The sequence below is a fragment of the Primulina eburnea genome, chromosome 8, assembly GCF_022965805.1.
Source record: "Primulina eburnea isolate SZY01 chromosome 8, ASM2296580v1, whole genome shotgun sequence".
Lineage (NCBI taxonomy): Eukaryota > Viridiplantae > Streptophyta > Magnoliopsida > Lamiales > Gesneriaceae > Primulina > Primulina eburnea.
In genome coordinates this window covers 16880544-16891896 of record NC_133108.1, presented here as the reverse complement: position 1 = coordinate 16891896, position 11353 = coordinate 16880544, and positions in this window count along the sequence as shown.

Sequence of the window (11353 nt, the reverse complement as noted above, 5' to 3'; positions counted from 1 at the left end):
TATATCCTTAGTGCTACTCTCGTTATGACGACGTTGGCTCATTATGTGCATTCGTCGTAGACAACTATTTTTTTAAAATAACAGATTTATTTTTGCAAAATATTTTCACATGATTTTGTAAATTTATTTTTCAAGATTTTTATTGACATTTATAAATATTACATAAAACTTTATATATATAATCATTTATTATTATGATTTTGTTTGAACTTCAATATATATAATATTAAATTTCGTGAAGTATGGTAAACAAAACTCGAAAAATAACTCGATCATTATCAAGCGAATTGTAATCTTTTTCTGTCCGTGAAAATCCTACTAGAGCGCCTTCTACTTCTAATAGGTCATGAACTAGATCTGAATCATTCTCAAATAGTCCATAAGAAGTGATTCCATTTTTTTCATCGGGTCCAGGTAGAGACCAAAGATCTTGAGCGACCGATCCGGCAGAACAACTCAAGAGATAAAGAAGTTTTGTTTATTTCTTCATGTTCGTTCCAAGTTCGAAGTACCATTTGTACAAATAAGAATCCCCTTCGTTACATGATTTTTTCTTCATATAGATAGATATAAGATTTATTGGGAAATTACTTAGTTTCAATTAAACCAAAAAAACTTAGGTCATGTCTGGTAGAGTTGTTTTGGATTTGAAATCGATAGTCTAAATCCCATATAATTTCTTGAATGCCCAATGGATTTTGTATTTCTAAATTGAATTTTATTTTCTCTAAATCAAAAATTCACCCATTACACCGTTTATTTGAAATCCACTCCGAAGAACTAGAACCACGATCGCTTAATGATTGAACATCTACTGCCACAGCCACAACTTTCGAAGGCTTCTTCTCTCTGAAATCTTTAATCGCATCAAGATTCCAGAGGCTATGCTTTTCAGAGGCTTCTTCTATCCTCTTTGATCTCTACTGTCGAAAGGTACATGTTGCTGTAGTTAATCGATTGTGGTTTTTTTGTTATTTGTTTTTTTATTTTGTTTTACTATTTCAATTACGTATATGATGTCATTTATTCCGCAACACTAATTCTATTGTAGAAAATATATAAATGCTAAAATATTGTGGTTTTTATTTTGTTTTACTATTTCAATTACGTATATGGTGATACCCCAGAAATGGGCCCACTATCCCTGGCCCATCCCTTGGCACATCCCAAGCCCAAGTGGAAGACATGCCCATCAAATGCACAGGTATCTCCTATAAATACCATGTTTGAACGTATGATAGTTCATTCACTATACTGTTTTCAGCAGCACCATTAGCTGCTCCTCCCATATCCTCAGTCACTGACTTGAGCGTCGGAGGGGCTATGCCAAGACACCCTCCTGGCCCCCTTTTAACAGTATTTTTCGTGATTTAAGGCTCGGGACAATTTGAAAACCATGCGTCTTTACTAATGACACTTGCTAGGAGCGGACCTGAAATTTTCCGTGAGTATCACTTGGTGCCGTCTATAAGAATCTTTGAGTTGAGACTTAGAGATGGTAGGGAGGAGAGGGAGTGGAAGAGCCACCTCAGCATCATCGTGTCCTCGGAGGGGACACAAACCATCTCATGCTGAGGCAAGACAGGAACAATCGCCTCTTGAGACGAGATAGGAACAACCTCGTCAAGAGACAAGAACTGAGCAGCCCATTCACGAAACGAGGGTCGAGCAAACCCCTCCCAATGAGAATGTGGGGAACTTGACCCTGGAACAGCTGGGCCAATTTATCACCCGAACTGTGGATGAGGCCATGAAAAGGAATCAAGAATTTATCTTTGTAGAGGAACAGTGTAGTGACCCGTTCCAGAATCACCTACTAGTTGAGAACTAAGCATGCAACTAACTTAATTAATAATAATCAGAGATAACAGCGGAAATAAGGCCAACAAATGATAGTTATACAACCCAATCGAAATCAGAACAACTCAAAATATATTCGGTACAACCATATCGAAATAGAATAGTACTGAAAACTAAACCAACCAGATACTCACTGTCCTCCTCCTGCTCCTCCCGAGCTGTCCAACCTGAGGCCTGCCCCGTGGAAATGGGGTGTCCAAGATAAACAAAAACCGAGGACGTGAGCGATAAGAACGCCCAGTACAAAAGCATGAGTATACAAACCTATATGAAATGCACATGCTATGATATGATACCAGGGTAGTCAAGGAACAGGAGTAACAAAGGATCTCAAAATGCTCAGTCTAGAGGCGCCAAGTGGATAGTGCCGCGCGGTCCAACCTCTGGGTCACTGCATCCACTGCAAGAACAGACGTGGACCTAAAATGTCCCGGATCACCGAAGCCCTCCCGACCCGTCGGCCACTGTGTACTCTCGGTGTCCATGCGTCCACAAGACAAGACAGGGCTGAGCGGCCCCACAAGATATAGCTTATCTCGAAAGAGATACAGCTCAACAGTAAAGGCTATCTCGAAGGAGATACGGCTCAACATGAAATGCAACGTGCAGTAATAAACGTGACATAATAGCATGCATCATATGACATATATCAATGCACCACATAATCATGCAACACATATAAGAATGTATACTCAACCAGGATATCTCGGATAGTACTTTCGTACCTCTATCACAGCAAGCCTAGCCTTACGCAACACCGCTAATCAGGTCTAGCACAAGCCTACGCATCAAAAGCATACTCAATCAATACTACCATGCTCGACTAGCAAAACCAGTACTCCCTAGTACTACCAAAGGTTTAGGGTTTACCTTCGTCCGTCGACAGCCCTTTGATGTCGATTGCCTTGAAACTCAGGCGCCGCTACGCTACTACTCCTGGCAGCTCTTGGCTATCGCTCGACCAACAACTAACCCTAGAAACCTTCCAAATCCTCTCAACTATGAGGCAAAATCATGAATTGGCAAGTCACAAATGAGAAATCCGAGCACTATTTATAGGCCATGTTCGGATCCTCCGAACAACACTTCGGAACGTCCGAACGCTACGTGTCCATTGGCTCTTGACAGCTCATGATCGGATCCTCCGATCATACACTTCGGACCGTCCGAACATGCATGGAAAATGACGTGTCGATCAACACTTGACACCTATGATTGGATTCACCGAACTACACTTCGGATCGTCCGAACTCTTCGGTGCTTCCGAACCCTCTTCGGTCCGTCCGATCATGACCACGGTCAAAATTACACATTAAACCTTCTTAATCACCATTAATCCGTTAATTACCCAATTTGGAATTCGGGCTACTACATTCTCCCCCCCTTAAAAAGATTTCGTCCTCGAAATCAAGTTTAGAGGATGAACAAAACGAAACAACTCTCCATGCGCTCTAACCAATCCTCAGCATCATCGGGAGTCTCACCACCAACTAAAGGCTTAGGCCCCATCTGAATAAAACGATGCAAATCAAAACGCCTAGGACCATCCCGACGATGACGATGCTCACGATGACGTCTATGATCGTCCTGGTCACCCCATCGACCTACACTCCCCTGACTACTCCCGTCATCAAAATGGTCAGCCATCGCTACAAGATAGAATAGGGAAAATGGTAAAATGGTCAACGGAAATCCCAAAACAGAATCTATATCCCAAAATCATACGCATGCTCTGATACCATAAATGTAGTGACCCGTTCCAGAATCACCTACTAGTTGAGAACTAAGCATGCAACTAACTTAATTAATAATAATCAGAGATAACAGCGGAAATAAGGCCAACAAATGATAGTTATACAACCCAATCGAAATCAGAACAACTCAAAATATATTCGGTACAACCATATCGAAATAGAATAGTACTGAAAACTAAACCAACCAGATACTCACTGTCCTCCTCCTGCTCTTCCCGAGCTGTCCAACCTGAGGCCTGCCCCGTGGAAATGGGGTGTCCAAGATAAACAAAAACCGAGGACGTGAGCGATAAGAACGCCCAGTACAAAAGCATGAGTATACAAACCTATATGAAATGCACATGCTATGATATGATACCAGGGTAGTCAAGGAACAGGAGTAACAAAGGATCTCAAAATGCTCAGTCTAGAGGCGCCAAGTGGATAGTGCCGCGCGGTCCAACCTCTGGGTCACTGCATCCACTGCAAGAACAGACGTGGACCTAAAATGTCCCGGATCACCGAAGCCCTCCCGACCCGTCGGCCACTGTGTACTCTCGGTGTCCATGCGTCCACAAGACAAGACAGGGCTGAGCGGCCCCACAAGATATAGCTTATCTCGAAAGAGATACAGCTCAACAGTAAAGGCTATCTCGAAGGAGATACGGCTCAACATGAAATGCAACGTGCAGTAATAAACGTGACATAATAGCATGCATCATATGACATATATCAATGCACCACATAATCATGCAACACATATAAGAATGTATACTCAACCAGGATATCTCGGATAGTACTTTCGTACCTCTATCACAGCAAGCCTAGCCTTACGCAACACCGCTAATCAGGTCTAGCACAAGCCTACGCATCAAAAGCATACTCAATCAATACTACCATGCTCGACTAGCAAAACCAGTACTCCCTAGTACTACCAAAGGTTTAGGGTTTACCTTCGTCCGTCGACAGCCCTTTGATGTCGATTGCCTTGAAACTCAGGCGTCGCTACGCTACTACTCCTGGCAGCTCTTGGCTATCGCTCGACCAACAACTAACCCTAGAAACCTTCCAAAACCTCTCAACTATGAGGCAAAATCATGAATTGGCAAGTCACAAATGAGAAATCCGAGCACTATTTATAGGCCATGTTCGGATCCTCCGAACAACACTTCGGAACGTCCGAACGCTACGTGTCCATTGGCTCTTGACAGCTCATGATCGGATCCTCCGATCATACACTTCGGACCGTCCGAACATGCATGGAAAATGACGTGTCGATCAACACTTGACACCTATGATCGGATTCACCGAACTACACTTCGGATCGTCCGAACTCTTCGGTGCTTCCGAACCCTCTTCGGTCCGTCCGATCATGACCACGGTCAAAATTACACATTAAACCTTCTTAATCACCATTAATCCGTTAATTACCCAATTTGGAATTCGGGCTACTACAAACAGGGTGCCCGGCAGGAGCGTGAGGAAAATGTTGAAGTCCACCAGAGCAGGGTTGAAGAGACGCAACCCCCTCAAAGTGGAGAGATTAGTGAGATGGGGGAGATGTGGAAGGAGATACGGAGATTGAGAGAGCAGGTAGGAAGCAGGGCGCCGGTACCCAAGAGAAGAAGCCTTTTTTCACTATCCATCTTGGAAGAAGGGCTTCCCCCAAATTTCTAACAATCAAACGTTGGAGAATATGACAGACATACGGACCCCGAAGAGCACTTGGGGAGATTTGAGAATGCGGCTCTGTTGCACCAATATTCGGATGGAGTTAGGTGCAGGGTGTTTCTGGGCACATTGGTAAGATCAGCCCAACAATGGTTTAATACCCCGCAGCCCAACTCTATACAGTCTTTCGAAGATTTTTCTGCAGCTTTCTTGCACCGATTCGCCAGCAGCAAGAGGCACCAGAAAAACTACTTGAGTTTGTTTGTAATGAAACAGCAAGATGCTGAAACTTTACGGGAGTGAAGCGGCGCAGCATTGGAAATACCAGCTGCTACCCCCGACATCATGATAAGTGTCTTTACCCAAGGGCTGAGGGGGGAGAATTCTTCAAATCGCTGGTCAAGAAACCTCCGTCGAGCTGTGATGACTTGTTAGCTCGGGGGGAAAAATATGTAAACTTGGAAGATGCCCAACGGTATAGAAGGATGGAAAACCAACCCGGAGGGAGCAGGGTGGAGGGAGCCGAGAGGGGCGGTAAGAAGAGAGGTGCAGGTGAAAGGGAGGAGGACAGAACCAGAAGTAGAGGACAATTCTCATCACATCTTCCTCTGAATAGGAGCCGGGATCAGGAGATGGAGGTAAGGGAGAGAGATGAGAAGTCGCACAGAGTTGAAAGCAGTGCCTGTAGTATCCCGATGCCTAATTTGAGTTAATTATTGGATTAATTATATTTCGGTGGGATCGGAAGGACCGAACAGGGTTCGGATCGTCCGATCAGGGTTCGGATCGTCCGAGCAGGATTCGGATCGTCCGAGACAGGTGGATGGAACCGTGGAAGACATGCAGGATTCGGATCGTCCGATCAGGGTTCGGATCGTCCGAGCCAGGTGGCTGGACACGTAGAAGACATGCAGGGTTCGGATCGTCCGAAGTGTACCGGATCGGATCTTCCGAAGTGGATCGGATCGTCCGAACGTTGACTATAAATAGAGGCGCGAGGCTTCACTTCTTCTCACCAAGTCCGAGCGTTCCAGAGCATTTTAGTCGTTTCCGATTGGTTTCTAGTCTTTTCCCGAGGTTCAGGCACTAGCGGGGAGCTACTGGTTTTGTAGCGGAGCTGTGCTCTAGTTGGGAGCTAGCGGCATCAGTGGGCTACGGACGCAGGCTTGATTCTAGGGCGGATTGTTAGGATCTGCTGGTTTGAGGAACGAAAGTACTATCCGAGATATCCTGGTCGAGTATACATTCTTATATGTGTTGCATGATTATTTGCTGCATTGATATATGTCATATGATGCATGCTATTATGTCACGTTTATTGCTGCATGTTACATTTCATCTTGAGCCGTATCTCTTTCGAGATAGCCTTTATTGTTGAGCTGTATCTCTTTCGAGATAAGCTATATCTTGTGGGGCCGCTCAGCCCTGTCTTGTGGACGCATGGACACCGAGAGTACACAGTGGCCGACGGGTCCGGAGGGCTTCGGTGATCCGGGACATTTTAGGTCCACGTCTGATCTTGTAGTGGATGCAGTGACCCAGAGGAGTACCGCGCGGCACTATCCACTTGGCGCCTCTAGACTGAGCATATTGAGATCTTTTGTGACTCCTATTTCTTGACTACCCTGGTATCATATCATAGCATGTGCATTTCATATAGGCCTGTATACTCATGCTTTTGTACTGGGCGTTCTTATCGCTCACGTCCTCGGTTTTGTTTATCTTGGACACCCCATTCCCACGGGGCAGGCCTCAGGTTGGATGGCTCAGGAGGAGGATGAGGAGGACGTGGAGTAGCCGGTTGAGTTATTTCTTCAGTACCATTTGATTCGATATGGTTGTACCGTATATTTTATTTCTAAGTTGTTCTGGATATCATTTGGGTTGTATAACTATCGTTGGTTGACCATTTTCCGCAATTATCTCTGATTGTTTTTAATTAAGTTAATTGCATGCTTAGTTCTTGATTAGTAGGTGATTCTGGAACGGGTCACTACATTTCTGGTATCAGAGCATGCATATGATTTTGGGATATAGATTCTGTTTTGGGATTTTCGTTGACCATTTTACCATTTTTCCCCATTCTATCTTGTAGCAATGGCTGACCACTTTGGTGATGAGAGTAGTCAGGGGAGTGTAGGTCGTTGGGGTGACCAGGAAGATCGTAGGCGTCATCGTGAACATCGTCATCGTCGTGATGGCCCTAGGCGTTTTGAGATGCACCGTTTCATTCAGATGGGGCCTAAGCCTTTAGTTGGTGGTGAGACTCCCGATGATGCTGAGGATTGGTTAGAGCGCATGGAGAGTTGTTTCCGTGCATTCCAGTGCACCGAAGAGCAGCAGATGGAGACCCTTAGTTTTCTTCTCGAGGGCCGTGCGCGTAAGTGGTGGCGATCGACTTCTGCGCCGATAGTCCAGTCTCAGGGTAGGGTGAATTGGGCCGATTTCTGTGCAGCTTTCATGCAGCTATATTTTCCTCCAGCCCTTCGCCAGGCAAAGACGATTGAACTTCTGAATCTTAAGCAGGGTAGTATGTCTGTTGATGAATATCAGCAGAAGTTCTTCGAGTTGTTACCCTTTGCTCCTCATATCAGTGGCAGTTCTGAGGCCAAGTATGACCATTTCCTTCAGGGTCTTAACCAGGAGATTTTCGATCGAGTCACTGTCTGCGATAATCCTACTTCTTATGATGGGTTAGTGAACCGGTGTCGTCAGGCAGAGATCAGTCTCCAGCGTGGTAGGTCTATTCTTTCTTCCAGACCTCCGAGTACTTTGAGCCCTCGATCTCAGTCTTTCAAGAAATCTGGTTCTTCTTCTTCTGGATCTGGATCACGGTCTAGCGGTGTTTTTCGCTTTGGTAAGAAGAAGGTTTCTTGTGTGCATCGTGGGAAGAACCATCCATCGGAGCAGTGCCGATCAGCCGCGGAAGCTTGTTTTCAGTGCGGAGAGATGGGTCATCTTAAGAAGAATTGCCCTCAGTTGCGAGGTGGAGCAGGATCTGGTTCCGGATCTCAGACGACTGTTCAGCAGAGGATGCAGGGTCAGGCGATGGGTAGTTCAAATCTTCGACCTCGTACCCAAGGTCAGGTATTTGCGCTGAACCAGGATCAGGCTGCAGATGAGACAGGGAGAGTCATAGCAGGTACTTTTTGTTTATGCGGTATTCCTGCTTTTGTTCTTATTGATACCGGAGCATCACATTCATTCATTTCTGCACGATTTGTTAAGCGTCATAAGTTACCGTATGTTTCTCTAGACGTCATTCTTTCCGTTTCTACTCCGATGGGTCATTCGGTGTTAGCAAAGCGTCTAGTGATGGGTTGTCCCTTAGATTTTGAGGGTAACGAATTGATTGCGAATCTTATGATCCTAGAGATGGAAGATTTTGATTGTATTGTGGGTATAGACCTATTGACTACCTACCGAGCTACTGTGGATTGTTACCAGAAGCTTGTTCAGTTTCGTACGACTGAGAGCTCTAGTTGGTTTTTCTATGGTGAGGGAGCGCGACCTCCGATGCCAGTGGTATCTGCTCTGAAAGCCTGTCGTGCTTTAGAGTCGGGCGGGGAGGGCTACCTCATCTATGCGATTGATTCATCCACAGATAGTGTTGGTATAGATGATATTCCAGTGGTTTGTGAGTTTCCTGATGTTTTTCCAGATGAGATTCCTGGTTTTCCTCCGATTAGAGAGGTGGAATTTGGCATCGAGTTAATGCCAGGGACTACACCGATTTCTCGTGCCCCCTATCGTCTTGCTCCGTCAGAGATGAGAGAATTGAAGCAGCAATTGCAGGATCTTCTTGATAAAGGTTATATTCGCCCGAGTGTTTCACCTTGGGGAGCTCCAGTCTTGTTTGTCAAGAAAAAGGATGGATCGATGCGATTGTGTATTGATTATCGCCAGCTGAATCGTGTGACGATCAAAAACAAGTATCCATTACCTCGTATTGATGACTTGTTCGATCAGCTTCAGGGTACCTCTGTTTACTCCAAGATTGACTTGTGATCGGGTTATCATCAGATGAGAGTTAGAGATGATGATATTTCCAAGACTGCATTTCGTACTCGATATGGGCATTACGAGTTTCTAGTTATGCCATTCGGATTGACAAATGCGCCAGCAGTGTTCATGGATCTGATGAACCGAGTCTTTCGGGATTTTCTAGATCAGTTTGTTGTGGTTTTCATCGACGATATCTTGATTTATTCTCACAGTGTGGAAGAGCATATCCATCACTTGAGGATGGTGTTGCAGATTCTTCGCGAGAAGCAATTGTATGCTAAGCTGAGTAAGTGCGAGTTCTGGATTGATCGTGTAGTATTCCTTGGTCATGTGATTTCCAAGGAAGGAGTTTCTGTGGATCCTAGCAAGATTGAGGCGGTGCTGAATTGGTCACGTCCGACGACAGTGACCGAGATCCGTAGTTTTCTAGGTCTGGCGGGGTATTATCGTCGCTTCATCGTGAATTTCTCTCAGGTAGCTAGACCATTGACGCAACATACTCGGAAGAATGTTCCATTTGAGTGGTCATCTGAGTGCGAAGATAGTTTCAGAGAGCTTCGTCGACTTCTGACTTCTGCACCTGTTTTGGCGTTACCGTCAGGATCTGATGGTTTCAGTGTTTACACCGATGCCTCTTTTCAAGGCTTAGGGTGTGTGTTGACGCAGAATGGTCATGTGATCGCTTACGCTTCCAGGCAGTTAAAATCTCACGAGGAGAAGTACCCTATTCATGATCTAGAGTTGGCACCTATTGTGTTCGCGCTGAAGATCTGGCGTCATTACTTGTACGGTGTTCAGTTTGAAATCTTTACTGATCATAAGAGTCTGAAGTATCTGTTCACTCAGGCTGAGTTGAACATGAGGCAACGTCGTTGGATGGATCTACTTAAAGATTATGACTGTGTGATCAAGTACCATCCAGGTTCTGCGAATCTCACAGCCGATGCTCTTAGTCGCAAGGTGAGAGCCTCTGCACTTCAGACCAGTGCTATGTCTAGTACTGTCCAGGATTGTTGTTCGTTGGGGTTTAAGTTCAAACATCGGAAAGGTATGGAGAGCATTCGTGTTGCTACCATTTTATCTGAGCCAACTTTGTTCACTCGGATTCGAGATGCTCAGATGTCTGATCTCAAGACTCAGAGATTAGCTCGGTTGGTTGGTGGAGATAGTAATTTCCATTATCAGTCTAATGGTCTTCTGTGTTTGTCTAATCGGGTTGTGGTACCAGAGGATGATACTTTGAGGGAAGAGATCTTGTCTCAGGCTCATCGAAGCAAGTTGAGTGTTCATCCGGGAAGCAACAAGATGTATAAAGATTTGAGGACACGATTTTGGTGGAAAGGGATGAAGCGCAGCATTTATCAGTTTGTCTTCAAGTGTCTAGTTTGTCAGCAGGTTAAGGCAGAGCACCGTCGACCGAGAGGATTATTGTTGAACTTACCTATTCCTGAATGGAAGTGGGAGCATATCGCGATGGACTTCATTACTCACTTGCCATTGTCTTCGAGGAACAGTGATGCTATTTGGGTAGTGGTGGATCGACTCACCAAGTCTGCTCATTTTCTGCCATATAACCGTGATTTCACTTTCGATCGTATGGCTCGATTGTATATTCAAGAGATTTTACGTTTGCATGGAGTGCCAGTCAGTATTGTTAGTGACAGAGATCCTCGTTTTACCTCACGATTTTGGGGTAGTTTCCAGTCAGCATTGGGTACTTCACTAAGTTTGAGTACGGCTTATCATCCAGAGACCGACGGTCAGACAGAAAGGACTATCCGTACACTTGAGGATATGTTGCGAGCTTGTGTTATGGATTTCGGAATCGCTTGGCATGATCATTTGCCTTTGATTGAGTTCGCGTACAACAACAGCTATCATCGTAGTATTGGTATGGCACCATTTGAGGCGTTGTATGGGCGACGTTGTCGTACTCCATTATTCTGGGACGAAGTTGGGGAACGACATGTTGAGGGACCGGAGCTAGTCCAGCAGGCTATTGATAAGGTTGCAGTAATCAAGAAACGGATTAAGATTGCTCAGGATCGACAGGCTAGTTATGCGAACACCAAGCGTCGACCTCT